This window comes from Palaemon carinicauda, chromosome 2, assembly GCF_036898095.1.
Source record: "Palaemon carinicauda isolate YSFRI2023 chromosome 2, ASM3689809v2, whole genome shotgun sequence".
Classification (NCBI taxonomy): domain Eukaryota; kingdom Metazoa; phylum Arthropoda; class Malacostraca; order Decapoda; family Palaemonidae; genus Palaemon; species Palaemon carinicauda.
The window spans coordinates 40,354,841-40,360,840 of NC_090726.1; the positions used below are offsets into that span (position 1 = coordinate 40,354,841).

Below are 6,000 nucleotides of genomic sequence, written 5' to 3' on the forward strand. Positions count from 1 at the left end.
CCCAGTGAGGAAAGGAAATAAGGAAATAAATAAACAACATAAGTAATGAACAATTAAAATAAAATATCTTAAAAAAATTAAAACAGGTATTTTATATATAAACTATAAAAAGACATATATCAACCTGCGCAACATAGAAACATTTTCTACAAGTTTGAACTTTTGAAGTTCAAACTTAGGTGCTTCGAACGTTTCTAATATCAGAAAAACAGAGGAAAATGCACATTTTGTACATGACTGTCCCATCATTATACACAGAAAACCCAACCTGTGTAGTTATTACCCCAAAACTGATGCTGTTTTCCTACAAAACAACCATTTAAAAAAAAAACACATTACTCCAGCAAATGCAGCAAAAAATATCGGAAAAACACAGGAAAACGCACATTTTGTACGTGTGTCCCATCATTGTACACACAAAACCCCAAATTAATTGTATTTTGTGTATTTGGCCCCCAAAACCAGTTGTAATCACCCTAAACAACCACGTTCATCATTAACCCTTTCACCCCCAAAGGACGTACCGGTACGTTCTTGCAAAACACTGTTAATTACATGTTTTTATATATTTTTTTATAATTTTATGAGAAACTTCAGGCATTTTCCAAAAGAATGAGACCAACTTGACCTCTCTAGGACAAAAATTAAGCCTGTTAGAGCAATTTTCAAAAAATATATAGCAAAATGTGCTTGAAGTTTAACCTTATGGTGGAGGTAAAAGGGTTAACGTATATCAATATCGCAAAAAAAAAACAAAAAAATGCAACATTTTAAACGGACTGTTCCAACATCCTACTCAGTAAACCCAACGTTAATTTGTGCCTATGTAGTAAACCTGAAAATCCTTCGGCTTAACTATACCGTAGGAGCCTTTGTATATCAGCGGCCAGATCCTCCCGAGTGCGTAGTAAAAGGAAACTCCCCCGCCCTAACCTAACCTACAGTCCGTGTCCTTACCTACTTAACTAATGGCGGGGGGAGAGGGGGAGGGTTAACGGCCACCCTTACATTGCCGTATTCTGAGCCAGCCGTCATCATACATACAGGTGGCCGCTATCATACATACACCCCTCGTCTGTGCACTGTTCCGAGACACTTCACGGTGTGGCGAGTAGGAACGGAGTCACAGAACTGATATTAAGTCATTAGGGTACCAAGGTATAGCTACCTTCCTACATTGGGTTAACGGTGCAAGGGTAAATATAAACCAGTTATATGAAACTAACGCTTGTACCTGTTTCCTAGTTATACTATATAGGTCATTTACTGCATATAACCATAATAAAAACGAAACATGATATACGATAAGAATATTGACAAGATCTTGGGGACTAAGATTCAAGTTTTAATAAACTGCCAACTGAAATGAAGGACCTAAAGGGAGCAATTGAATTTAAGAAACTAAAGACATTACTTTTCACAAGATCATATGATTTGGAAGATGCTACAATCAAAGAATTGTATAAGTTAGAATGAAAATGTTTCCTTAGATGATTAATATGGACCCGCCCGAGAAGTAGTTCACTCGACTTCAGTGGAGGGTTGGATTTAAACCCAAAACAAGTAAACAAGTTAGTATAAATCAACGAATTTAAGTCTATAATATTTATATATATAACAAATTAATTTTATAATGTTTTAAAAATGTTTAAATAATCTTACCTATCTAAATAGAGCACTGTACTAATGGACTTGCTGTTTGAAATCCTGTACCGAAGATCAAATGACTTTGTTTACCAGGGTTGCCAGATTATGTCCACTGGATTATCGTACATAAGGCTTAAAATTATTGTTTTTCAACCAAAATTATCGTACACAGTTTCAAAATAATAATTAGGGAGTTACATGATCGACTTATTTCAAAACATTTTAGTATAATTGTTTAATTAAACACAAAAACACACATATGTATATACCTAAGGTATGTATCGTACATCGTACCGGACCTAAAATAATCGTACATGTACGATAATTATCGTACGAATGGCACCCCTGTTGTTTACATTCATTCTGGGATCCAAAACCGGGAAGAAAAGTAAAATGGTTCCAGTTTTTAAATTTATTTTCATTTTTTGGATACTTGTGTATGCTTTATGAGAGTTTTTATACTTGTTTAAAGGTGTATATATAAATTTTAGTTGTATTTTAATTTATTTTATGTCTTGCCTTGTGAAAATACAGTAAGAAATATGAAATATTAATACACATGCTGGCATTAATTGGGCCAACCGAACAAATGCCATTTTGTGTATTGTAATGCAGTTTACAGTATATTATCATAAGTTTATTAATCATATGATAAAATTATTTATTTTAATACTATATGTATTATATTGTTTTACAATAATTACTTTATAATATTTTATTAAATTTATTGTTCAATATTCATACATATGATAGAATATAAAATAAACCAAATCATCATTATTTTGATTAAATGTACATTATATTATGTATAAGTGACAAACAGAACATTAAAACAAGATGTAAAATTCATATATAAGGATTTAGTTATTTCAGTACAATGGGAAACATTTATGTTGATACGTATATGCATAACCATATAAAAAACACATACATTAATGTATTTGCTTTCCTTCATACATTATTATATGTCCAAGATATTTAAAACAGGTTTCATAAGTCAGCAAATTGCTATTTTCATTCTTGTCCAAAAACAAAACGAATTATCTTATTTATTACTGATTATTATTATTATTATTATGATGATGATGTTCTGTCTTATCTGCAGTAGTATCCATGAACCTCCTTTTCTCTCTTCTAAATCCTCTCATTACTTCACTATCAAGGTTCATATATTATTCTTAATTAGGTAAAAAATCGGCTGTTTTTCCTTTAATGATTCTAAGTCAAGTTTTGCTATTCTTTTATCAGTTTCCATGTTTCACAAATCAACCATTTCTTTCGTTTTGCTCCACTTCACTGTCTGGTTGTGATGTTGGCAAATTCCCTAAGGATTTCAACTTATTTTACAATGAATAATCCAATCTATCTCCTCATCAAGTAACATTTCTAAGACTGCAAATCTGTTTTGGCATTATAACAATCCTTTTCACTTACTTGTGTTATCTTAGTATTTCAATGTCATATCTGGGAATGTGTGAGGTAGGTTTGCATTACTTTTCCTGGTCTTCAACTTGGTCTCAAGTGTCGAGACCAAAGTTTGTTGTCCCTTCGTATATCAGGTCTCGGTCTTCATATGTCATCAAAGTAGTGACTTTTTACATTATCTATTAATTGCTAAATGGTCAATTTCGTAGATTTTTTTTTCCACAAAGATGTCCAAGCATCCACTGGTATATATGTTCCCCATCATCAGTTCATTAGAAAAAAAAACCTACTTCCCGAAATGGAGTGCCATACTCTCTCCCAGGATGTAGAAACCACTTTCGTTCATCTAAGTAGGTTTTTCCGAATCCAGTCAATCTGGTTTCAGTGATTACACACATCCAGTTCATATTCTAAAAGAACTGACAAAGGCGTCTCTAATTTGCCATCCTACTTCAATGTTGTTAAGCTTTCCTCTGGAATTATCAATTTATCTTAATTATTTATTAGATACCTCACACCCTTCTCCCACTTTAAAGGTCTGCAGGGGAAAAGGACATTTCTACCATCTGAGAGTTCACTAAAGTCCACAGATCTTTCTCCTAACTCTGCCTCTCCCTTGCTGAAAGCCTCAGTTTTATGTTTTTAAGAGTATAGAATGAATTAAGAGTTTGTATAATAATATACATGCACATAAATCATATAGGTATATCTGCTGTTACGCTACTGGTAACAATCCTTTATTTGTCTAAGAGACTTTGCAATAGTATTTAGTATATAATAAAGGAGACAAAAACTAGAGAAAAACCCTACTTGATTTATATTTGAACACGACTATGTATAAATATTTTATATAAATCAATGTCTATCTTTCAAAAACTCCAAAATCATCACATTAAACTTAAAACTGAAAAGCATAATTCTAATAGAACAAAGTTTTGACTTAAATCAATTCCTGGGGAGCAAATTACGAAAATACTTTTGGAAATTTAATTAAACCTTCACAGTTACAGACTCGGTGAATCTACTTAAAATACAACTTCTCAAAGATTAAACTATAACAAAGAATAACAAAGATTAACCAAGTATAAATAATTCAATAAGATTACATGGTAATTTTATGAAAGCACATTAGGGAACACAAAGGGGATAAATATTTAAGAGAATAACTTATACAACACATCCCTCTGAAAGAGGAAACAGAACATTGTAGATCCAAGTAACAAACCGATAGTTAAGAATTTTTATACAGAAGCTAAAGCCTAAACATATGGAAAGCATATCAGCAATGAGGTTTAATCTCAACTTTAATACGAAATATACCAGTTATACTGATGCAGGACCAAGTCCCATAGAGTTGACCTTTAAGTTTTTTTTAATTCTATTAACAAAAGACAATGGATTACAGTCAGAAAAAACTAGACGAGATTATCTATAAATTTTATTTACAAGAGAAATAAGACTTATACAAATCATTTTTTCTTTTTTCAAGAGCATGAAAGAGCCCAAACCGCCTCTTCCACTGTAATCTAGGAACTGAGGTTACAGTTTACTTGACTAAGAAATCTAGGGGTAGTAAATCGGTCACCAGTCTGCATCAAAGCTGCTCCTACAGCCACATCACTATCTCCTACTAAGAGATAAACAGCTTGTTGGATTCAGATAGCCTTCAACACAGAAGACTTTGGATTCATTAGCTGCAAATACACGTTGACAATCTTCTGCCTACTAGAGTCAATCTTAGGGCTGGTGAGAATAATCATTGGTACAGCTAGCTGAAAAGTCCGGATTTATAAAATCTAGCCATAGAGGGTTGTCAGTAGGCAATATTTGACACATGTAACCATCATACTTGGGTGCAACATCCATGACCCAAGTTCGGACTTCTTCCAATCGTAGTTTTCTGCCAGGTCTTTAAGGTGAAGAAACAGGTCTCACGATCTTTTAATGTATTTTGCACGTATAATCGTGGACCAGTGTCAATGACAACACATCTCATCTGAAACAGAACATTAAAAGGTTGAAATGTTTCAACAACATTAGTCATTTCAAAGGGAATAACAGTATTGAAATTGAACTACAGATATGATACAGGCAGAAGCCTTCCTAGCATTTTATCAGGGGTACTTTATAGTATTTCAATAAAAAAAAAAATAAGTTAAAAATTTGGCATTTGCAACAGCAATATTTATAATTCTTAAAAGGATTAGTGTCTATGGGAGGCAGAGTTTGAATTCCGATAAACTTTCGAGATTTAAGACTAACCTGGTTTTTTGGTAAGAGACGCAGGGTGAGGCCCATGAGTTGGTCACTGCTCTGCCAACCCATTCTGGATAAGAAACTACTTCCCGTTCCATAGCTTCCTGCTTGTAAGGAGGTAATCTGGATCTCCAACAGACTGGATTAGTCGCAGGTGTCAATACCACATGTGAAGCAACAGCTGATGGTAGAGGTACATCTGGAAAAATAATAATATCAGCCAAGCCTTTTCAAGCTGGGAATTTTATGCATGAAATGTCCTGCAAGATTATAGTGCTAGATATACAAAGTTAACCACCTATGGTAGGAAGAGTCTATCACCTGTAATCACAGTAGCCATGTTTAACTATCTGAATTTTCACAATCTATTCCATAGAATTTCTAGCGATTCACTTCAACTATCCTATGGTTCTTAAGTCTACCAGGTGTGTAATATAATAATGACTTTCCATTAAGGTTTAACGAGATACCTCGTAAAAATTGCCCAAACACTAAATTCTCTTAACTTTTCAAATGTGTCAGCCCGAGCTGATTTAACCCACATCAAAATACTATAGTATGAACATGTTCTACATATTTTTCTGCCTTTCAAACGTTACGAAAATTACACCTATAGTATTCAATGGTTAGCTTGTACGCCTTACAAGCTAACCTCAGAGATTCATAATCACA

At 33.3% G+C, this 6,000-nt stretch overlaps 1 long non-coding RNA gene across 1 annotated transcript in view; it reads right to left on the minus strand.

Moving 5' to 3' along the window:
* Window positions 1-3,874: 3,874 nt before the first annotated feature.
* LOC137616691 (uncharacterized) overlaps window positions 3,875-6,000 on the minus strand; it is a 2,385-nt gene continuing 259 nt past the window's right edge. The window contains exons 2-3 of the long non-coding RNA XR_011039487.1: window positions 5,335-5,527; window positions 3,875-5,068 (exon numbers count right to left, since the gene is read on the minus strand). This is a non-coding gene — a long non-coding RNA (uncharacterized lncRNA). The remainder of the gene's footprint in view (window positions 5,069-5,334; window positions 5,528-6,000) is intronic.